The sequence below is a fragment of the Microcaecilia unicolor genome, chromosome 5 (assembly GCF_901765095.1).
Source record: "Microcaecilia unicolor chromosome 5, aMicUni1.1, whole genome shotgun sequence".
NCBI lineage: Eukaryota > Metazoa > Chordata > Amphibia > Gymnophiona > Siphonopidae > Microcaecilia > Microcaecilia unicolor.
Genome location: NC_044035.1, coordinates 267,818,407 through 267,843,641, shown reverse-complemented (window position 1 = coordinate 267,843,641; position 25,235 = coordinate 267,818,407). Strand labels below are relative to the sequence as shown.

Here is a 25,235-nt window from a genome sequence, read left to right as displayed (position 1 = left end):
GTTATCTGCCATTTAGACGCCCACAAGCTCATTTTCAAAGCACTTAGCCTCTCAAAGTTCCATAGAAACCTATGGAACTTAGCCTCCCAAAGTGCTTTGAAAATATGCCTCCCAGTCTCCCAGTCTCATAAGGTCCTCTTGTAATTTTTCACAATCCTCCCGCAATTCAACGACTTTGAATAACTTTGTGTCATTAGCAAATTTAATTACCTCACTAGTTATTCCCCTCTCTTTTTTTTTGTAGATATCTTTTTTGAGATGCAGCGACCAGAATTGAACACAATATTCGAGATGTGATCGCACCATGGAGCGATACAAGGGCATTATAACGCATTTTTCTTTTCCATTCCTTTCCTAATAATACCTAACATTCTATTTGCTTTCTTAGCCGCAGCAGCACACTGAGCAGAAGGTTTCAATGTATCATCAACAACGACACCTAGATCCCTTTCTTGGTCAGTGACTCCTAACGTGGAACCTTGTATGACATAGCTATAATTCGGGTTCCTCTTTCCCACATGCATTACTTTAGACTTGCTTACATTAAATGTCATCTGCCATTTAGACGCCCAGTCTCCCAGTCTCGTAAGGTCCTCTTGTAATTTTTCACAATCCTCCCGTGATTTAACTACTTTGAAGAACTTTGTGTCATCAGCAGATTTAATTACCTCACTAGTTACCCCCATCTTTAGGTCATTTATAAAAAAAATATATAATAATAATAATAACCACAACCAATGAGTTCCCACCAACAGCAGAGCAACTGGCTACTTTTTTTGACCAAAAAAAAGTTAAAATCAGAGAAAGAGTACTCAAATTAAAAATCAACCATCAAGATATTTACGAAAAACAGTCAGACACACATACAGGCATAGCCACCAACAGAATCTGGTCTTCCTTCCAACTACCAACCCATGACATGGTAAAACATTACCTCCTAAAATACTCAACCTCACAATGAATACTAGACCATTGTCCTAGTTACCTTATGAAAGAAGCTCCTAATATATTCATTAATATGCTTCAGCAGCATATCTCCTTCCTACTATTCCACAGCACTTTCCCTGATAATAAAGGCTCTATTATTCTAACACCAATACCAAAAAAGAATTCAATCACCATAACTGATATAACAAACTGCAGACCAGTAGCCTCTATTGCTTTGATGATAAAGGTGATGGAAGGAATAGTATCAGTACAAACTATGGACTACCTTTCCCATTTCTCCCTACTACACAAATCATAATCAGGTTTCAGACCATGCTATAGCACAGAGACTGTCCTTTCTACTCTAGTATCAAATCTCAGAAAAGAGAGCATAGGGTCTTCTTAATAATGCAGTTCGATATGTCTTGCGCATTTGATTTAGTAGATCATAACATCCCACTAAACATACTAGACAACTTTGACATATGTGGCACAGTCCACAAATGGTTTCAAGGATTCCTGAAATCAAGATCTTACAAAGTGAAAATGAAAGAAACCGTATCCTCTCCTTGGTCAGTGGACTGTGGCATCCCTCAGGGCTCTCCACTATCACCCATACTGTTTAATGTAATGATGTCACCACTAGGAAACAGACTAGAAACAGCAGGATTCAAAACATTCATATATGCTGACGATGTTACCATAAAAATAACCTTCAAAAAGAACATTCAAGACATCTTACAAAAGGCAAAACTTGGCTTACATTTGATGGAAACCTAGGCCTCAGAACCTAAACTAAAGCTAAATAAAGAAAAAACTAAATTGATGGTCATTACCAACTTATTTGACCAAAACGACTACAACAGTTTCACAATTGACAACACTTCATTCCCCATTGACAATAATCCAAATATTCTAGGTATAATTATAGACAAACATTTAACATTTGATATTCAAGTTTCCTCAGTAAACACACTCTTCCAGGTCTCGTTGGAAACTAAAAAGGATCAGACCCTATTTTTCATCAGAAACATTTAGACTATTGGTACAATCATTAACATTATCCCAATTTGATTATTGTAATGCCATATATGCTGGTTGTAAGGAGTACCTGTTGAAAAAAACTCCAAACAGCTCAAAACACTACAGCCAGGTTCATAAACAAAATCTCTAGTTTTTAAAGTGCTTCCCCTTTATTAATCAAATTACACTGGCTTACCACTGAAGCGAGAATCACCTTCAAATTATGTACCTTTATCTTTCAAATCCTAAATGGCACAGTTCCAGACTAATAAACTTAGCTCAAAGAAACACTAAATATGAGGCAAGACTACACCTCCCAAATTGCAAAAATGTGATCTATAAAACTGTCCACTCTGCACTTCACTTACCTAGGAACCAAATGGTGGAACTCCTTACCACCCAAAATAAGAAATATACAGGAATGTACTAGATTCCACAAAATCCTGAAATCATTCCTATTCAAACAAACCCTCACAAAGAACAACCATATCTCAAATAACTAATCATTATCTGAATTGGTTATTACTCTATTTATCATTAACCTTTTCTTTGCTTCGTCTACAATTTCTCATTCATAATAGATTTTCTAAATGTTAAACATCCATAGCTATCCTAGTACGTTTATGATACTGTATTGTAAAATTGGATTCTTACAACAAATTACTCTCTTATGCATTATTCTTTGTTATGTATCCTATACTGTTTATTGTAAGCCACATTGAACTCAAACTTGTTTGGGATGTGGGATATAAACGTCACAAACAAACAAAATACATAAACAACATTAAGGGCTCCTTTTAAAAACTGTGCTAGCGATTCCGGCATGGCAAATGCGACGAAACCCATAAGAATTGAATGGGCTTCATTGCATTTGCTGCACCAGAATCGCTAGCATGGCTTTGTAAATGGAGCCCTAAGTTAATAAATCTAAATAAAAACTAAAAAAAAAAAAAAAACAGAATGGCAGCATGTGTGTAAGTGCGCCATTAAAGAATATGGTTAAAAAGCCTGGGAGACCACGTGATACAATGTGGGGAAGCAGACGTCCTGCATTTCTCTCTGGGGACCACGCGCCCATTCCCAATAATTTTTGCATACAACTGGTACTCACGATCGCCGACATCCAAATTCTTAGCCTAATTGCGTATGGACAGATTTCTGAAAACTTCGGGTGACACCGTGGCTGGAAAAGGACAAAGGACAGCAAAGGAAAAATTGAAGTCGCCAGAGTCAAAAGATGGAAGAGACGCCGCCTCCGATCCCGCCGTTCTCTAACCAGCAATTGCTCCAACTCACTCAAGCAGTAGGACAGGCAATGGAGTCACAAGATCCTGGCAGCTACCGCCCCATCTCCTTAATAAATGTAGATCTCAAAAATTTCTCAAAGATATTGGCTACCAGATTAGCAGAAATATCATCAGATCTCATTCACTCAGATCAAACGGGATTTGTTAAAAACAGGCAATCGGTTCTTGACATCTGCAAATTGCTACTAACCCTAACATATTGTCAAAAATCTGATATACAGTGGGGGAAATAAGTATTTGATCCCTTGCTGATTTTGTAAGTTTGCCCACTGACAAAGACATGAGCAGCCCATAATTGAAGGGTAGGTTATTGGTAACAGTGAGAGATAGCACATCACAAATTAAATCCGGAAAATCACATTGTGGAAAGTATATGAATTTATTTGCATTCTGCAGAGGGAAATAAGTATTTGATCCCCCACCAACCAGTAAGAGATCTGGCCCCTACAGACCAGGTAGATGCTCCAAATCAACTCGTTACCTGCATGACAGACAGCTGTCGGCAATGGTCACCTGTATGAAAGACACCTGTCCACAGACTCAGTGAATCAGTCAGACTCTAACCTCTACAAAATGGCCAAGAGCAAGGAGCTGTCTAAGGATGTCAGGGACAAGATCATACACCTGCACAAGGCTGGAATGGGCTACAAAACCATCAGTAAGACGCTGGGCGAGAAGGAGACAACTGTTGGTGCCATAGTAAGAAAATGGAAGAAGTACAAAATGACTGTCAATCGACAAAGATCTGGGGCTCCACGCAAAATCTCACCTCGTGGGGTATCCTTGATCATGAGGAAGGTTAGAAATCAGCCTACAACTACAAGGGGGGAACTTGTCAATGATCTCAAGGCAGCTGGGACCACTGTCACCACGAAAACCATTGGTAACACATTACGACATAACGGATTGCAATCCTGCAGTGCCCGCAAGGTCCCCCTGCTCCGGAAGGCACATGTGACGGCCCGTCTGAAGTTTGCCAGTGAACACCTGGATGATGCCGAGAGTGATTGGGAGAAGGTGCTGTGGTCAGATGAGACAAAAATTGAGCTCTTTGGCATGAACTCAACTCGCCGTGTTTGGAGGAAGAGAAATGCTGCCTATGACCCAAAGAACACCGTCCCCACTGTCAAGCATGGAGGTGGAAATGTTATGTTTTGGGGGTGTTTCTCTGCTAAGGGCACAGGACTACTTCACCGCATCAATGGGAGAATGGATGGGGCCATGTACCGTACAATTCTGAGTGACAACCTCCTTCCCTCCGCCAGGGCCTTAAAAATGGGTCGTGGCTGGGTCTTCCAGCACGACAATGACCCAAAACATACAGCCAAGGCAACAAAGGAGTGGCTCAGGAAGAAGCACATTAGGGTCATGGAGTGGCCTAGCCAGTCACCAGACCTTAATCCCATTGAAAACTTATGGAGGGAGCTGAAGCTGCGAGTTGCCAAGCGACAGCCCAGAACTCTTAATGATTTAGAGATGATCTGCAAAGAGGAGTGGACCAAAATTCCTCCTGACATGTGTGCAAACCTCATCATCAACTACAGAAGACGTCTGACCGCTGTGCTTGCCAACAAGGGTTTTGCCACCAAGTATTAGGTCTTGTTTGCCAGAGGGATTAAATACTTATTTCCCTCTGCAGAATGCAAATAAATTCATATACTTTCCACAATGTGATTTTCCGGATTTAATTTGTGATGTGCTATCTCTCACTGTTACCAATAACCTACCCTTCAATTATGGGCTGCTCATGTCTTTGTCAGTGGGCAAACTTACAAAATCAGCAAGGGATCAAATACTTATTTCCCCCACTGTACCTCTTTTGGTCACCAGTCTAGATGCTGAGCAGACTTTTGACCAGGTACATATTGGTTCTTATTTGATACACTTAATTACATTAGTACAGGAGGATGGCTTACTCAAACAATAACGGCACTGTATGCTGACCCGAGAGCAGCCATTCTTGTAAATGGGGCTCAGACCCAAACGTTTCCCATATGTTGTGGCACCCGCCAAGGATGCCCCTTGTCTCCTCTGCTCTTTATCATAACATTAGAACCCCTTTTAAGCATGATGTGGGAGACATATGGACTGCGGGGGGGGGGGGGGGGGGGTGACAATTCAAGGGCACACACATAAGGTGTTGGCGTTTGTGGATGATTTATTGCTATTGGTCATAGATCCCCCAGCTTCCCTTAGTGTGCTGTTGACACTTCTGCATGAATATGGGACACTGTCAGGTTTTAAGCTCTATATGCTGAAATCTCAAGCTATGTCTTCTCAGCCACAGATTAAGTCATCATAGCCAGAAGTCCCACTTAGCTGGGCAGACGAGCATATTAAATACTTTGGGGTCTGGGTCCCTATGGAGCTCTCCCAGCTTTACATACAGAATATTACACCATTAATATCTTCTACCAGGAGGGCGCTGGTGTTGTGGAGGGCACTCCCTTTACCACTGCTAGGGCATATAGCATTATATAATATGGTACCGATTCCAAGGTGGTTGTATGTACTGCAGATGCTCCCTGTATATCTGAAAATGAAAGATGAGAGAGTACTGAACGGCATGTTGAGAGGGTTCTTGTGGCAGGGGAAGCGCATCCATTTAACTCTACAAACCTTGCAAAAGCCTAGGTCACATGGAGGGCTGGGGTTGTTGAACCCAAAATATTTCAATGCAGCCTGTATAATGAGGCATGTAAACTTGTACCGAGGTACAGAGGGCTTCTCCTTATCTCAACTAGAGCCGGTTCTGTTTTCAGATGTTCATTTTAGTTAGCGAATCCACACAATACCAGGTCGAACGCCTCAGTTCCTGCAGTGGAATCCATTCATTCAAACGGCACGAGCTGCTTGGTGCTGGATATGTAGGAGGCATGGTTTTTCCACAGCATTGACTCCATATCTGGTCATCCACCACAACCCAGACTTTCCAGAAGGAACTGAAAGAAATCCGTTACCTAGTGCAATTGCTCTTGGAGGACGGCTCTCTCAAATCATTTGAAAGTATGCAGAAGGAGTACGGCCTTCCCTCCACAGAACATTTTGCTCACTTTCAGCTCTCTTACTATCTGCCAAGTCTTCCCTGGACAGAACTATGTGAAGATGTGCAGGACATTATAGCTGAGGCTTTCACACTGAACTCACAAAATAGAGTTCCACTGTCATATCACCACAAATATTTGTTGGACTCGACAGAAGATCTTAACTACTAAGTCCTGGCTGAGCGCTGGACAGAAGATTTGCAAGTATCCATATCAGCCCATCTAAGGGGAAAGCTTTTCAACGGTGCTGGGAAAGGTTCTGAAATACATTGCAACCAGCAGCTCGTAGCCGAATTCTAAACTGAGCAGATGCTCCATGATTTGACCGATATGCTTGTATTACTCAACCATACAGCAAAGGGGGGTTGATTGGGGAGGGTGGATAAGAGAGGGAATGAAACTACAAGAAAATGCATGACACAAATGGCCCTGTTTACTAAGCAGCGTTATAGGTGCGTTAACATTTTTAATGCGTGCTAACCATGTACACGCCTACAATATCCCTAAAGGCTCCTACATGGTTAGTGCGCACACTAAGTGTAGGCGCGCTAAAAACACTAACGCACCTTAGGAAACAGGGCCCGAAGTTCATTTTGTAACGATAGTAACATAGTAGATGACGCTGAAAAAGACCTGCACGGTCCACCCAGTCTGTCCAACAAAATAAACTCACGTGCCATTTTTTGTGTATACCTTACCTTGATTTGTACCTGTCTTTTTCAGGGCACAGACCGTGTAAGTCTATCCAGCACTATCCCCGCCTCCCAACTACTAGCCCCGCCTCCCACCACCGGCTCTGGCACAGACCGTATAAGTCTGCCCAGCAATATCCCCACCTCCCAACCACCAGCCCTGCCTCCCACCACCGGCTAAGCAATGTGGAAGGCAATTTTATATAGTTATTCATTGTCCTTATTAGTCCGTTTGCTGTAATAATAAAAATGATTTATACAAAAAATTGGCCTAAAAAAAGTTTGTCAAGAGAGGCTTTAAATCTTATGGTAGTAAGTTGTCAATTCCGATTGCCTCTATTTTGTAAAACTGGGAAGTATGCCCAATAGTTTCTCTGTGGGATAAATTATATACCCCTGAAGTTGATCTGAATGTCTTGTCTTACACAAGAAAAAAAATGCTATGGGCTAAACATTTGGGCACTTCTGCAGTTCAGGTCTTTTGAAAAAGAGAAAAAAGTCAAGAAAAACAAAAAGCAGCTATCAGTTTTGTTACTCAGCCTTTTGTTCATTTTCTGCTTATACAGACAGCAGTGGCGTACCAAGGGTGGGGCGGTGGGTGCGGTCCGCCCCAGGTATTAGTGGATGGGGGGGGTGCTCCGCTGGCGCTGCAGTCAGCCCTCGTCTCCTGCCACCTGCTTTTAAAGAAAAAGCTGTGAAGCGGCGTAGCAGGCAGCGCCTCGCGTCTGCCCTGCTTGTAAACGAAGTAAATTTCCATTCTCCTCACTGTCGTCGGGCCTTTACTCACTAGGTCCCGCCCTCCTCTGAGGCAACTTCCTATTTCCGCGAGGGTGGGATCCAGTGAGTGAAGGCCCGATGACAACAAGGAGAATGGAGATTTCCTTCATTTACAAGCAGGGCAGATGCGGGGCGCTGCCTGACACGCCGCTTCACAGCTTTTTCTTTAAAGGCAGGGTGGTGGCAGGAGACGAGGGCTGTCCTCTCTGGACGAAGCTGTTGGTCGGGTCGGGGGCTCAGATGGGAGTGGAGGTGAAACTGGGGGCTGAAAAGGGGGGGCAGGTGGGAGATGTGGGCTGGGGCTAGAACTAGGGGCAGGTGGGATAAGGGGGCTGGAACTGGGGGCTGAAAAAAGGGGCAGAGAGAGGGGACAGATCTTGGATGGATGGATGGGGGAGGAGAGGGATGGCAAATGGTGGATTGAAGGGGCAGAGAGAAAGGGCAGACAGTGAATGGAAGGGGGAGAGAGACAGAGCAGATGGTGGATGGAAGGGGCAGAGATAGAGGGCAGATGTGCATGGAAGGGGCAGGGAGAGAGGGCAGACATTGGATGGAGGGGACAGCAGAGAGGGCAAACATTGGATGGAGGGGACAGCAGAGAGGGCAGACACTGGATGGCAGAGAAAGAACGAAGACAGATGCTGGATGGAAGGAAGACAGTGAAAAGAAGATGAGGAAAGCAGAAGCCAGAGACAACAAAATGTAAATAAAATATATATTTTTATTTATCTTTTTGCTTTAGGATAAAGTAGTATTGTAGCTGTGTTAATAAATGTTTATAATAGAACATGTAAATAAGAATATTTTTATTGGACTAATTTTAATAAATTTTGATTAACTTTCGGAGAGCAAAACCCTCTTCCTCAGGTCAGGATAGGACACTGGTAACAGCACTATACTGTATTGACCTGAGGAAGAAGGTTTTGGCCTCTGAAAGCTAAATGTATTAGTCCAATAAAATGGTATTATTTTATTTCCTATATTTGTTTTAGTTCTATTTGTTAATTTGTAAAGTGGTGATTGGTATTTGTTAGTTTTTTCAAATTTACTTCTGCTGTCTTTATATTTTGCACAGTACTAGGGGACATTTTCTGTTTCTGTGGCTTTGCAATGTATGCAGAGTCTGGTATCTTGGGGGTTCAGTTTAATTTTTGTCTAAATAGAAAGTTTATGATTACTTATTCTACAGTGGATTAGGGTGTATCTGTATTTGTGAAAAAGGCATGGCTTTCAGTTGGCATTGACTGCAGGATTGACGATCTGTACTATTCTGTCTGGTTTCATTTTACAATAGGTGAATTGATGTTCTAATGCTCACTGTAGTGTTTAAGATGCTTTCCTTTTCCTTGTGTGACTCGTAGAAATGACTGCTTATGGTATGGTAGAACTACTCTATAGGTCCTGGGTGTTTTGTATTCTCGGTATGCCAAGTACTGGATTTGGGGGGGGGGTGTTAAAAAATGACCGGCCCTGGGTGTCGACTACCCTAGGTATGCCACTGACAGACAGAACCATATCTACTACTACAAATATAATACATGTTGTATTACTGAGGACTTAAATGGAAAATACTGTAAACTTGCTATCTTTAAACTACTTGGATTATGGAATCTGAACCCGAAAGCAGAAAACAAAAATTTCCAGAATAATGTCTTCAAGAGGGATAGAAGCACACTGTCAAATTCCCTAATTCCATCCTAAGCAGCATTCAGTACAGCGCAATTTTAACAAACAGGCCTCTAATGAAGCTGGTATATGTATTTTTAAGCATCACCAATTTCCTGAAGGAAACCGTGGAGTCCTCTTTCAAAGCGGCTACCGATTAACAGCACGCTGAATGCGAAGAAGCCCATTCAATTTCCATGGGCTTCTTCCCATTCAGCATGCCATTAATCGGTAGCGCCGCTTTGTAAAAGGAGCCCTGGGTGTGTAATTCCCCTCTGGAAAATGATTTTATTTAAAATAAACACACACATTTACATATGCGATTAAGTAGACAACTAATGTTCAAATGCACATGCATACTTTTGAAAATAAAAAAGATTCCTTAAGTTTCAAACCCTGCACCAGCTCTACACCAAGAATGCCTCTGCTTTTCACTGGTTAGAGCGCATAAAACAGTGTTACACACATACTTAAAAAGAAAACTACTTTGTGTATGAATGGATGGCTTAAAAAAATCACTCCCCTCACAAGCAAAGATACTTTGGAAAACAAACATATATATTCATTTTTTTTTGTTGGGGGGGGGGGGGGGGGGGGGGGGCAGGGAGAACTATAAAGCTTGACAAAGCATTACTTCTAAAAACCACAATGTTTTAAGCAGTTCCATATCTGGTGCAGTTTCATTTTGACTATTTTAAATCCACAGAAAATAAAAGCATCTATAATTTATTTACTTTATTTAACAAAAATGTATATCCCACACTATCTGCAATTCTAGGCTGCTTACAAAAAACCTTCATTGATAAATGACAGATTTATTTGACTGATTCACATATTGATTTTCCAGTGGAAACAGCATAAGTAGTAAACAATAAGATAAGCCAATACAAAATTTTAAAAAACCCACAAACTGAAATACATACGTTACGAATCACAGATGAAGGGCCCTGTTTACTAAGACATGTTAGGGTTTTAACCATGTAGATGCCTATAGGGATATTGTAGGCACATATATGGTTAACGCGCATTAAAAACATTAATGCGCCTATAACATTGCTTAGTAAACAAGGCCCTGAATTTGCTAAGACTACATCCAAATATTGAGACAGCCAACTGCCCCGCCCCCAAAATCACATTAGTTTGTATGTGAGGGAGGAAAAGACCAACTGAATCATACAACAAAATTTAAATTGGACACCCATCCCAAAATAATGATGGGCCATGCAGGAGGTCCACTTACAATTCTAGAGCAGACTTTCAGTGTAGCAGTTTCCTATTCTGCCTGTCAGGAAATTTGCCTCAGATTACTATTGTCTCTTTTTCACACTTGCTCTCCCAAAAAAAAGAAGATCTATTACTTATTTTGTTTATGCTATAACAAACATTCCTTATACATACAATCACCAGAAAAACTGTTAAAGCAAGAATCAAAAGGTAGTATTTGTTAGACATTATAAGGTAAGAAGTACATAAATCAAGACGCTTTTCTGTTTTGTACCAAAAAACTTACCCTAATCTTCTTACACTCATATTCAAATATCACAAAGAAATTGACACAAAAATAACAGAACGAGGCCCTTACTACTGCTAAAAATGTAAGAGTAATCTTACCTCCACTGCTTTGACATGAAAGATCCAAGAAGTAACACCTGAGCAAGGGAGGAGACTTCAGACTTTAGTACAGATTAATGTTGAGTCATACAAAAACAATTTCCATTCTTTCTCTGCTCTTCTGCACGAGATCCTTACATTTAATTTTGCCAATTGCCATTTTATCAACTTACTTATCCAACCTTCAGATTGGCATGGTTTATGGTTTACTTGAATATAAGAATAGCTATAATGGGTGACTGGGTCAGACCAATGGTCCATCTAGCCCAGTATCCAATCCAGGTCACAAGTGAATGGTAGAAACTCAAATAGGTAAAGCAGGTTAGCTTAGCAGGGTTTAGAAAAGGTCTGGATGGTTTCCTAAAGGAAAAGTCCATAGACCATTATTAAATTGACTTTGGGAAAATCCACTGCTTATTTCTGAGATAAGCAGCATAAAATGTTTTGAACTTTTTCGGGATCTTGCCAGGTATTTGTGACCTGGATTGGCCACTGTTGGAAACAGGATACTGGGCTAGATGGACCTTTGGTCTGTCCCAGTGTGGCAATACTTATATACTATTGATCATTTGGTATACCACCTTTCACAGATAATCAAAGCAGGTTACATTAAAATTAAATAGAAAAGGAAAGGAACTGCAATATATCGGCTAGGGTTGTTTTGTTTTATTTTTTTCAAAACTAGGTACAATGCACCACCCTGTGGTAACTAGTGATTACTATACAAGCAAGAGTTGTTACTCTTTTTTTGGTTTCTGCAGTCAAAGGAGTAGTGTAGGAGAAAGACATGTGGCAGTAGAACCAGTGCACTGTTCATATTTGATTCTTTTTATGTAACCTTGCCAACACTACAGTGTTTTTATTAATATTAGCATTTTGTTTTTTTCCCTCACAGAATCACCGTTTGTATTTTAGTAGCATACCACATACTTTTGACATCTATACTTTCTTTCATGCATTGTGATAACCTTTTGTCTTCACTTTTGTTTGAATCAGCACGGTCCCACTCTACTACCGTGTGCAGTCATGCAGTCATGTCATTTCTTTTACCATTATGGGTGTATTTTTTTGTTTTGTGCTTTGGTTTTTTTTTTGTATTTTCTATCCATACATGAAAAAGGTCATTTTTAGTATGGTTTCATAGTACATTTACTCTGTTGAGCAAACATTTTTTAAATTGTGCAAGTCTCCCTATTTCAGCACTTACACATACAAGTACATTATTTGTTTCTTGATTCAGTTTTAAGTAGTGTGTTTTATCTTGTTTCATATTGATATCCTTCTTGATGTTGATAGAATCTTTAATATGTGCGCATTTTTCATTTATATTTTTTGAATAAGTTGCTGCTCTTTTCATTTCTATCTATATATTTTACTCATTTTATTGTATTTATTTATACATTTTATATTGTCTCTATGAATTATGTTTTTGCTACACACATCAGATGTGTGTAATTTTGTGTCTACATTTTATGTATTTTATGCTTTATATCTTTAATTTGGAAAGCTCTATTGTAATACATATGTGTACTTTTTAGAGTCCTGAGGCTGGTGCAGTTAGTGCCTTCACTCTATCTAGAAAGTTTCAGTAAATTGCCTCAGATTGCAAGACCTTTCTCTGCACCCTATTTGACCTCTTCCCATACCTCTATGGGATGTGGGCAACACTGGTTAAGAACCTCTGTTATACAGTTTTTGTGTCATATCTGGTGAAGGCAGAATCCATTTTTCTTTTTAATTTTAATATTTGCACAACACTGAAAAGCTGCAATATGGTACAACTGCAAATTCCTCCAATCGGTCTTCCCTGCAATTTCTTGGATTTTTGTGCTTTTTATTCCACATGAGGCATATTTTCAAAGCACTTAGCCTTCCAAAGTTCAATAGAAACCTATGGACCTTTGGAAGGCTAAGTACTTTGAAAATATGCCTCAATGTCACTTATTTTGCATGACAGTATGGTTTCTTGGGCAGCTTCCTGGTATGGGTAGGGATCAGATTTAAGGACGCTTGGCTGCTTTTCATTCCATCAGTTTCTTAAAAAAAAGACCAAACTATCCCACAGTTTGGAAAGTCATGCCCTAGGTAAGATGATCAACTCTCCACAAATGTCCTGGAATCCTCAGGAATTAAGGAGTATTCAGTCAAGACCTCGGAACATGAGTACTGGTTTTCTGGGATATTGTATCTTAAGAACATGGGGAAAGAAAATTGGTTAACACTGATAATTTGTGTTGTTAAAAGCCAGTAGTGAGCCTAGCTAAAATATCTTTATGTTTGAAGGCAACCAAGGAGACAGTGATGCCAGGGTACAAATTATATTGAAATGAGATAGATCAAATTGGTTTTGGGGTGGTGCAACATGTTAAGGATGGCATAGAGTAAAAGTCCTGCAGGAAATAAAACACAATGTGAAATCTTTATGGATAGAAATTAAACGGAAAGACTTTAGTGGTAGGGATATACTATTGTCCACTTAAACAGGATGAAGGGACAAACAGTGAAATGCTAAACAGAAATTAGGAAGGCTACCAAATTTGGTAACACAATAATAGTGGTATTTTTAAACATCCAATTTCTCCAAGCTCTTAACCCTGGTAACCACTCCTTTTACTTTTTTTTTAACTTCCTCATTTTATGTTCATCTTTATTTTTTAAATTAAATGTCACAACAGTAGTTTTATCTCCTCTTTCCATTAATTGACAGATTTGTTTATACTGGGGGCAATATTCAGCCCGTAGCAGGCTGAACTAACCCCAGATCATCAATGCCAGGGCATGCTCGGCTCCCAACACTAAATATCTGGGTATGTGTTCTGATCCAGAAGTTAACCAGGTACCAACTGTTATTCAAACCGGTACCCTGTAGTAAGTTACAGTAAGCGCATAAGAGGAACAGAAAATCACTTAGATTAATAAGTGCTCTGGACACATTTGCTAGGAGTCTGAATGCACTCTTAGGACGGTTTCTGGTTCAGTGCTGGACAGTCTACAAAGAAGGACTGTGCCAGTGGAAATATATAATTTATTATAGAATAATAATAATGATAACTAGAAAACTTGGCAAACAAACACACAAAATTAAATACAACAAAATTATACCAAAGAACTGGCTAGGTGTCACACAAAATAGATATTACTGTAACAGAATATATGCAGATAACAACTATTCCTGAAAACAGACTACAAAAGCAGCAAATATTAGGCTAATACAATGAGCTCCTGGGATTTACACCATCCTTTGCAAGCTAAGACAAACTAACTCCCAACCATTGAGGTGCCTGATTCTCACCCCACTGCTGACTGTCTGTCATGTGGAGTGATGGATGAGTTCCTTCCTACAGCTCTAGCCAGATTCCCAGCAGCGTGCAGCTGAAGGTATCAGAAGTTTGTCAACAGTGCCTGCCTAACATAGGTTACTAACTTCTCCCAGAATGATAAGCAATAAATATTAGTCAAGACTTCTCTGTATGGCTTGTAATACAAAGAGGTTCACTACTTAGGAGGCATGGGCTAGACATTCTCGCTTTTCAAAGAGCCACCAGATTTTTCTCCATCCTAGTCCTGCGCCAAAATTCTTCTCCTTTATTTCCTTCTCCAAGCCCAGTGCCAGTCTGGTGGCAATGGTCCTCAGGAAACTTTTGGACCAATCTGCTCTTGCATTCCTATCAGTTCAGTAGAGGAAATGCAGGCATGGAGAACAATGGGGCCCATGGTTCTTTCAGACATCCTCCCATCAGGGCCAGTGCCGGAAGGGTTGTTGGTAAGGCTTATCTCATGCTTGTGGTGGTGCAAATCTGTCCTGTTATCGGCCACACACCAGAGACAAAACGCAGATGCTCCTCAGACTATCAGGGGCCAATGCTCAAAGCTTACCATGCTAGCAACATCCAATTCAAACTGGCTCTAGCCAGTCTAGCGATCACGTTATTCAGCATCTAATGCATAAGGACATTCTGTGTGGTTTTTACTGTTGAGGGTAGCAGCTAACGATAATCCTATGAAAATGTACACAAAGAGCTCATTAGTATTAAAATGAGCATTCTGAGCAATGCAGACATTTCTGAGTGATGCACAAAAAGGACCACCTAACTTTAATGTGCAAAATTTTCCATCAGGTCTGAAGCTGTCATTGTGTGAGGGAGACTTCTGAAAGGAACGGTCTGCTTGCATTTTTAAACAGCAAAACTTGTCAGAGAGCAGAGAACAGCTTAGAGGGGCAGAGAAACAGCTTGGTAGGGGGCTTTCAGTAATGATGAGATTTTTTTCAATAGCAAACAGTGTCTGAGAGCAGAGAAGAGCTTAGGGGTGGAGAAACATGCAGGCAATCAGCTGGGGAAACCCCCTTTGATTGCAGCTATGATGTCAGCTGGGGGGGGGGGGGGGAGAAACAAGCAGGCAGCCAAATGGCTGAGGAAAGCCCCTATGATGTCAGCTGTGGGGGCTTTCAGCAAGGAGATTATAAGTAGTACTAGTAGTAGTAGATTTCCCAGAGGGAAGGCAAGTAAGCTGCAGGAGGAAGGTGAAGCCAGCACAGAACTGCAAGGGAAAGGAGACAGAGGGACACTGGAGCCAGAAAGCACTGCAGGGGACAGGAAAGAGTACACCAGCTCTAGCACATGTGTAGAACAGAGACACTTACCAAGAGACTGTTCTGAATATGTGCTAAGTGCTTTCCCTACTGAGCTGCTTGCTGAAATTATGTGCATTCGCATGTGATTTCATCTGAGCATTGCTTGCTATTTCCAAATCGGTAAGCACTACTGAGAATTTAAACACATACAGTTTTTAAATGGGATTTCTGTGCATCAGGCCCTCAGTGTACTGTCAGAGATGCAGGAAACACTGGAGAAGCCATGACAGTTTGGTTCACAAAAGATGGATCCTGGCCTAGGCAACCCTCGGTTGTACAAAACGGTAATACATAGGGGGCAGCTCGGTTAACTTGACACATAAAATTAGGACAAAAAGGATGTCCTAACTTTATGTGCTCACTTAGCTGGTTAGTGGACTGAATATTGCTGCTAACTGGCTAAATGCTGGCTCCACCCCAGACTGCTCCTAACCTAGTTAGGGAATGGCCAGTTAACAGAGAGCAAGGAGATTTAATTGACAGGAGACGGCATCACATGAGAAGGCTGAAGCCATAGCCGCCATCTCAATACACTCAAAGCAATGCAAACCATTGGTCCACGCCAAGCCACACACAGGCAGTCTTTATTTCTAACAAGTGTTTGCTATTGTTTTGGATGACTCAACATGGCGACAAGCACCGCCAGCTAGCTTCAGGCTAGATGTTTGTATGTATTGTTTTACATGTATTGGATTGTGAATGTTGAGTTGTAATCCACCTAGAAAGATAATGTTTAAAATGAATAAAAATAATGGGCCACGCACACTGCTGCCGCCTCCTGTCAATTAAACCTTCTTGGCAGAGAGATGTAGTAGCATTACTACCCAGTTAAGTGCCACTGAATATCAGTGGCTGGCCAGTTCAGCTGGGTTTAACCTGGCAAGAGCCTCTCCCCACTGCTGTTATCTCCCTCACCAAATCCTACATTCCAATAAGACTTAGATCTAATCTTGTTTCAGGACCCACTGCTTCATGAAATAGCTATTTATGGCATCTAGAAAAGTTATATTACACTCGAGGTAAATATTATCACTAGATTATACAAATACTTATACCTCACCAACATCTATTTAATTAAAAAAAAATTTTTTTAGTCTGTTACTGCTTCACAAAGAATGAGACGATTTGGTGTGAGATATAGTATGTATGAATAAGGAGCTGAATATTGCCTTATTAAATTTGATATATTTTTGAATTAAATAGATGTTGGTGAGGTAAAAGTATTTGTATAATCTAGAAAAGGTAGTCATACCTATTAATTTCCTTTCCTTTAGTCCAGCTACACTGTAGAAGTAAAAGCCCCTGCCACAATATAACCAGTATATTGCAGAGCTTGATTATACCAGACTTGTGGTACATTCTATAGAGTTCACAGAATATGCAGCGCTCTATACTAAAATGAAGGAAAGGCTAAACATGCTTTTTTGAAGGAAACGCCTGTCACCCTGTTGGAACTGTCTAGATCAGGCTTGTCCAACCTATGGACCACGAGCCAGAATCCAGTCCACCAAGTGCTTTTTTCTGGTCCTCAGAAGCCTGGCAGTTCTTGTGGTACTTACAGCAGGATTCCTGCTTCCTCACCATTTCTCAGCTCTCTGAAAGTTTGAGTCATGTGGTACCAGAAGTTTGGAGCAGTCTTGAAGTTTGGAGCGGTCTTGCAGTTTGAAGTCTCGTGAGGCTTCAAACTGCGAGACCAACCCAACTTCTGCACCACGTGGCCCAAGCTTACAGATAGCCGTGTCATGGTGGGGATTCTGCAGCTGATGCCCATCTGCGAGAGAGAGAGACTGAATGTAGGCTTGGGGGTGGGGGAAAACACACCTTTGCCCCCTGATTCTACAGTTCTCCATGGTTTAACATGGGGAAACTCAGAGAAGGCTATTACCCATTACATCTGACTCCTATCATTTCGACCCTTCTGAATTCTGTCCAGTACTCAGCAGCTATAGACCAGCCATGTCACTGAGTAATGGAGAAAACTCTAAGGCTATCTGCTAAGATCTTCTAACTCTGGCAAAGACATGCACTTCTTTTGCCAGACAAAATGACAGTCAAGAGATAAGAGGTTCTAGTTATCATTTTGTCAAGTATAAACTAGATCCCATTTATTAGTGGAGAATCCCTATAAGGAGAAATAAAGAGAGTGAGAAACAGGTTCTTTCAAAGGATTTATTACTTACCAAAGCCAGGTTACACATGAAGCATGGATTATAAGAATATGGATATACTAGTAAAAAAGCCCCGTTTCTGATGCAAATGAAACGGGGGCTAGCAAGGTTTTCTTCAGAGTGTGCATGTGGGAGGGTGTGTCCCTGCCCTCTGCCCTCTCTCCCTCCCCCTCCCCCCTTGGAGTCCAGTCCTTCAGTGTTAAGTTTCCTGCTGTTCTGTGTTACTGAGAGAGTGAGGGCATCTCTCTCCCCTCCCCCTCTGAGTCCTTCACTGTTACAGAGAGAGGGATTTCGTGCTGTGCTGTTTTCCTTCACTCATGGGGAAACCGGATATCTCTGGCGCTTCACACTTCCGGCTGGAGGCTTCATAGAACGTTGGTCTTGCCTTTTATATATATAGATATTCTTAGGGAAGATCTCTCCGACAGAGTGACACGCAGGTCGAACTCATGCCTCGGACTCTCCCGTACATATCAGCTGTCAGTCTTATTTATATTCTTTTGATTAGCATTGGACTCTATAAGCCCCCCCTAAAAAAAACTTGTTTTTGCCCAGATGGCACAAAGCTAACCGCAGATTTGGAAAAATTCACCCCCTTTTTCGGCAGATGGGCAACTGTCTTTGACCACAAACGTTTTTACTTACTTCTGCTTTTCTCATGCACCTGCTAGAAGGTTCTTTCCTGCTATCCCTGTGGTCAGAGCCTGATTTCGCCATTCTCAACTGTCAAATTCTCACAGTAGAAACTTCCGTCACAAATAGGCTCTGTTGACTTCAATTAGATTCTTACTTGACCTATCTTTCCCAGCAGGCTTTAAAGCTGGGCCAAACTCTTCCAGTAGGCCCCAAGCTGGGCAATAGACCCAAAACTGTACAATATTTATACAACCACAACTGACACAAAACATGTGGCAAAATATGACGATGCATGTTTTGGCCTTACAAATGTTACAAAATATAAAATGTGCCCCCCCCCCCCCCCCCCCCCCCCCCCCCCCCCCCCCCCCCAATACAAAAAGGTTGGACAAACCTGGTCTAGATGTCAACCCGGCTGATGCAAGACAAAGGAATGTCAACCCAGCCTGCCTGGTGCCAACAATTCGGGGAAAAATCTCCAGAGTAATGTCACAAGACAATGATATGGTTTGTTAAGTCACAACATAAGAACACAGACCAATTGAAGGAGTGGAACGCCGGATACTACTCGAATACTATGAATACTACTGACCACCAGAACAACCTCATGTTTGTGCCTACTGATGGACTTATACTTATGGACTCTACCTCTGCTTTTGGCCTTTTAGCCATACTTTATTAATGCATGGACCTTTTGTGCCTTACATATAATGAGCCTAGACTAAGACCAAAACCTGTGCAGTTTAGACTTTTACTAGTAGTATGTATTTGTTAACCAGTAGCTAGATAACAAATTGTAGTAGTCAGCAATTTAGGGTTGTATGGAAGGCAGCTGGCTCTGCCAGCCCAGTCTCGTGATCCATGCATAGAGGCTGTATTGTGTAGATGTGCTGGAACACTGCAATAAGTTACATTTCTTGCAAAGTAACAATTTCTATGAAAGCTATGAAACTGACGTATCTTTTCTCTGTGAGAACTACAGAACTACTAATGTATTGCGCATGTGCCTGTACTGCGCATGTGTGTGTGTGACGTATGATGCGTTTTATGCGCATGACCAGTAATCTGTATAAGAATGAGTGTCAGATGACGCTCGACACACAGTATTCTGAGATTGTACTCGGTGCTGTGTGAATTGCTAGCAATAAAAGTTGTTTTGTTTTGGAACCAATTTGTCTTTCGCCTCCTGATTTTCGGACCCGTTACATTGGCGACCCAGATGGGACAGGAGTAGAAAGGGAAATCGGATTATATTCTTTCCCCTTCCCACTGCAGGCGGATCGGTTCACCGACTCCCCCGGCCGGGAAAGTGGTTAGTGGCCACCGCTGACTTCAGCGTCCACTTCACGGCGGGAGGGCCGATCAATTCCGGCCGGCTGAAAGTGGGACTGTGTGGCTCCGACAAAACAGCTTTCTCATTTTTTTCTTTTTTCTCTCCGGAGAGACGCGTACGACGGCGCGGCCTGCTGGGACGACGGACAGGCGAGTATACTCAACGTAGTGACCGGCTCGGTAAAGGGCCGAAGAAGAGGATTGATCACCCTCTTAGCCAGTGACTAATACGGACTAGGTCCCGGAACCTCACTAGGCTTGGGCGAAGAAACCGTACGGGAGGGTTCTTGTTGTGTGCGAAAGTTGTGTGATTGGGCCTGCAGTTCCAGGCTGGGCGACCACGTCCTGGTCAGGCCGAGTGTTGACCCTTCTGTGTCCGGTGGAACGAGACCCCTTACTCCTCCACCATCCCTCTCCCCTTCGTCTGTCTCCTATCCTTTGGCACTCAGGTTAGGATGGGCGGGGGTGGTTCCACACCGCTAGACTTAATGACGGAACACTTTAGCGAAGTGTTCGACCAAGATAAATGCAGTAGGGCCGGGATGATACAGCGATGTCAATTTATGTGGCCCGGGTTAGGAATTGCCGAATGGCCCCCGGAAGGGTCATTTGAGTACGAAAAGGTGGCGGCGGTCATGAATATTGTTATAGTTGGGGGAAACCCCGGGTGCCCAGAGGACATCCCCTACATTGAGGCGTGGTTAAGCGTTGTCCGAGACCCGCCCGATGGGCCCAACATAAGGTAGAGAAGGCCGCCCTTATGGTGATAAAACAGAGGAAGGGGCGGGGAGCTAAACGAACCCCGGCCTTCGCTCTCCAAACTCCGGCAGTCGCTGCCGTTCCGAAGGCCAGGGGAAACCGCCCCCTATAACGCCCACCGCCCCTTCGTCAGAGCCTCAGAGGCCACGCCCCATACTACCGCCAAGAACAATAAGGCCACGCCCCGTGCTACCAGTGCGCTTCCCAAACCTAGACCACCCATGAAAGGCCGAGGGAAAGCTCAGGGCCCGCCCGAAAAGGTGCCTCCTAAGGCCCCAGTTCTTGTTACCACGGAAGCCTACGAAGATGATGTGGCGCCTCCTCCATACGTTCCCCTATACCCCGACCTCGCGGACTTGTCGGATGGCCCGGATGACGCTGAGGCCTCCGAGTCCGAGTCGGACACTGGAGACGCTATAATCCCGGACCCCACAACTAACAGGAAGAGTCACAGAGTAGTGAAAGCCGTTACCCGATACCCCCAGTCGAGTCCGAGAAGTACACTTCCGGCTTCCCGGAGGACAGAAGTGACTAACCTATACCCGGTCCGGCAGTCTACGACCTACACCCCTAACCCAGTTGGCCGATGCCCAGCCCATTCAGTCGACCGTCTACAGCCACGTCCCCTTCTCCAGCGCTGACCTATATAACTGGAAGTTGCACGGACCATCTTATGATCAGAAACCCGAACAACTGATAGAACTGGTAGAAGGCTATCATTTACAGTTATAATCCCACGTGGGCCGACCTCAGGCAGTGAGCGCCCACATCCTGACCACTGAAGAACGCCGCCTCCTACAGCAAAATATGGAACAAGCGATCCGAGACGCCAACCCGGGAATGCTAACGTACAGGCCATCCTAGATACAGAAGCCCCTACCGCGGTCCCTGCATGGGACTACCGGACCGAGGAAGGACAGGCCGTCATTCGCCGGTACCAACAGGCATACCTGGCGGCCCTTAAGAAGGGAAAACAGAAAATTACAAATATGGGAAAAATTCACAATATAGTTCAACCGAAGAATGAAAGTCCGGGGGACTTCCTCGAGCGCCTTATGGATGCATTCAGGAGACATAGTCCAATAAACCCCGAGGACCCCAAAAACGTCTCCACAGTGGTCATGAGTTTTGTTAGCCAGTCAGCACCCGACATACGGAGGAAACTCCAGAGAACCGAAGGATTTGAAGGGATGGGCATCAGCCAACTGAAGGCCATAGCTGATCGCGTGTTCGGATACCGCGACCAAGAAGAGAAGGCCGAAGCCCGGAAGGAGTCCACCAGGCGGATGCGCGAGGAATGCGGATGTGTTAGCCACAGTGCTGGAAGAACGCTTAGGGTCCAGGCCACGGGGCAGAGGTAGAGGCCGAGGGGGGAGAGGAACACGGTCCCCCTTAGACGCAACCAATGCGCAAACTGTCGGGAGGAAGGGCACTGGTGGGCGGACTGTCCGGAGAAACCGCGGTGACCAGAAGAGAGGGGGGGAAGACACCGACCACCAAAGGCCCCAGACAAGGACAACGAGGACGGGGCCGCGGCCGGGAACGGTCCGAACAGCAGGAATGGCAGATGGCTCTGGACGCCACCCGGGACCATACGGCATGAAGGGACCGGGAGGGCAGAGTCCCCACTGACCCTCTGGTGGAGATCCGCGTGGGGACGCAATTGATGAAGGCCCTCCTAGACACGGGGGCCCAACATTCCGTCATCACCACAGCCATCGCCCCGGCCACAAAAGAAACCATACCAATTATCGGTGCTTCAGGAAATCGCTCACAGCCCCCCTCCTCAGGGAACGCCAAGTCCAGATCGGTGGGACGATGGTGTCCTCACCAGTTCATCCATATCCCCGAGTGCCCCGTCCCCCTGATTGGCCGCGACCTACTGTGCAAACTCCAAGCCACCCTGAAGTTCAAACCAACGGGCGAAGTGGAAGCCCATTTCGAAGACCAACCAGTGACGCTCCTCTGCCCGGTGCGGGAGGAATGGAGACTATATGCCCCCCTTATTGCAGGCCCTGACGACGGCCGCTATACAGGACACCCCTTTCGCACAACAGAGAAGGGACCTAATGGAAGAGGTGCCCAACGTATGGGCGGAGGTGAACCCTGGTGGACTAGCCGTCAACGCCATCCCCCTCTGGATCGAACTCAAACCAAATGCCCAAGTTGTCAACCAAGGACAATATCACATCCCTTATGCAGCCAGGCATAGCATTGCAAACACACCTACAGAAACTCCTCAGCACGGGGTCCTGAGACCTGTCAGATCTGCTTGGAACACCCCATTATTGCCCGTGAAGAAGCCAGGAACGTCGGAGTATAGGCCCGTCCAAGACTTGAGAAAGGTCAACAACCAGGTAGCCGACATAGTTGCCCTCGTACCGAACCCTTATTCATTCTCGCCCAAGTGCCAGCCCCAGACCAAGTGGTACAGTGTCATTGATTTGAAGGACGCCTTCTTCTCCATCCCCCTTGCCGCGACAGCCAGAAATTGTTTGCCTTCAAGTGGGAAGACTTACAGACTGGTAATAAGCAGCAGTTTACCTGGACACGACTCCCCCAGGGATTCAAGAACTCCCCCACCCTCTTCGCGCGACCAACTCGCTCAGGACCTGAAGACGTATCAGGACGAGTATGGGCGGTCGTCCAATACGTGGATGGACCTGTTGGTGGCCCGTGAAACGTACACGGACTGTGCAGAAGCTACCCTTTACCTCTTGAAAACCTGGAAGCCCAGGGTACCGGGCCAGTCGCAAGAAGGCCCAGATATGCGAGATCGAAGTCGAGTATCTGGGGTTTCGCCTCCGAGAAGGAACCCGGAGGCTCGGTATCCCCCGAACCCAAGCTATCCGCAACCAACCCACTCCTGCAAATAAGAAGGAACTACGGGCACTCCTCGGAGCCGCTGGATATTGCCGCATTTGGATCATCAACTTTGCCATCCTGACCCACAGTTTGTACGCCAAACTGAAAGGACCTGAACTCGAGGGCCAAAATCTCCAGTGGGAGAAACACGAACTGAAAGCCCTTCAGGACCTTAAGGATGCCCTTGCGGCCCCACCAGCGCTCGGACTGCCAGATGTGACTAAGCCGTTCCACTTGTTCATCGACGAAAAGAAGGGATTGGCACTTGGAGTCCTCACCCAACTGGTCGGCACCTGGCAACGCCCTGTAGCATACCTCTCCAAGGGCATGGACAACGTGGCACGAGGATGGCCGGGCTGTCTCCGAAGCATTGCGGCGGCCTGTCTGTTGATACACGAGGCCAATAAACTCACGTTTGGCCAGACACTCTTTGTGACCACACCCCACACCATCCGCGGCCTACTCGAGAGCCACGGACCCAGATGGATGACCAACTCCCGATTGGTCAAATACCAAGCCCTCCTGTGCGAAAATCCGGAGGTACGAATCCTGGACACCGCTAACCTTAATCCCGCCACCCTCTTACCGGCCCCTGAATCACCATTCCACGACTGTGAGGAGGTAATGGCCACAGTGCATTCTAGCAGACCTGACCTCAAGGACCAACCCTGGCAAGGGGGCATCACCCTTTTACCGATGGAAGCAGCCAGGTGATAGAGGGAATTCGAAGAGCTGGCTATGCGGTGGTGTCTGAGGACCATGTGATCGAGGCTATGGCTCTGACACCCGGAACATCAGCCCAGAAAGCGGAGCTGATCGCCCTCACCAAAGCCCTCCTGTGGGCTGAAGGAAAAGTTGTTAACATTTACACCGACTCCAAATACGCTTTCCTCACCCTCCAGGTGCATGGAGCCTTGTACAAGGAGAGGGGATTTCTGACAGCTGAGGGGAAAGGACTTGCAAATGCCGCTGAGATCTGCCAGTTACTCGAGTCAGTATGGAAACCGAAGAAGGTGGCTGTGATGCACTGCAGGGCCCACACCGGGAGAACGGACCCTATCGCCCGGGGAAATCAGCGGGCAGACGACGCTGCAAAAAGAGCAAGTCAACTCCCTTACCTTTCTTGTTCCTCTGACCCTGTACTCGTTGTTCACCTCCCCACCGAGATCCCTATCTATGCCCCGCAAGAAACGGAATGGGCCCGGCAAGAGGGCCTGGAGGCACGCAATGGCTGGTGGATGCTACAAGACGGACGCATATGGATACCCGAAGCCCTGGCGTGGATCGTGGCCAAGGAGGCCCACGAACGAACCCACCTAGGCAAGAACGCTCTGGGACGCCTGCTCGAGAAGACCTATTACATTAACAAATTATCTCTGTGGACCAAAAATGCTTCCAGTCAATGCTTAACCTGTGCTCGGAACAATCCAAGGACGGGACCCGGTCCGACGCCAAGCCATGTTCTCCGGGGCACTAGCCCATTCCACGTTTGCCAGATTGATTTCACGCATATGCCCCCAGCACGGGGATATAAAGCCATCCTCGTCGCTGTGTGTACCTACACTGGATGGATTGAAGCTCAGCCCACCAGAACGGAAATGGCGAAGGAAGTCACCTCCTTATTGATCCAGCACATTCTGCCGAGATACGGCCTCCCCAAGCAAATAAACTCCGACAACGGCCCTGCATTCGCCAGCGAAGTTACACAACAGCTCAGTACGAGACTGGGCCTCGACTGGAAGTTGCATTGTGCCTGGAGGCCCCAGAGCAGCGGTATAGTGGAGAGAGCTAACCGT

The 25,235-nt window shown here is 44.6% G+C and overlaps 1 protein-coding gene across 2 annotated transcripts in view; it reads right to left on the bottom strand.

Annotated features, from left to right (window-relative positions):
• HHLA2 (HERV-H LTR-associating 2) overlaps positions 1-10,765 on the bottom strand; it is a 129,616-nt gene extending 118,851 nt beyond the window's left edge. For both annotated transcript variants that reach the window (XM_030204173.1, XM_030204175.1), the window contains exon 1: positions 10,676-10,765. The gene's annotated coding sequence lies outside the window, so the exon portion shown is untranslated. The remainder of the gene's footprint in view (positions 1-10,675) is intronic.
• Positions 10,766-25,235: the final 14,470 nt, after the last annotated feature.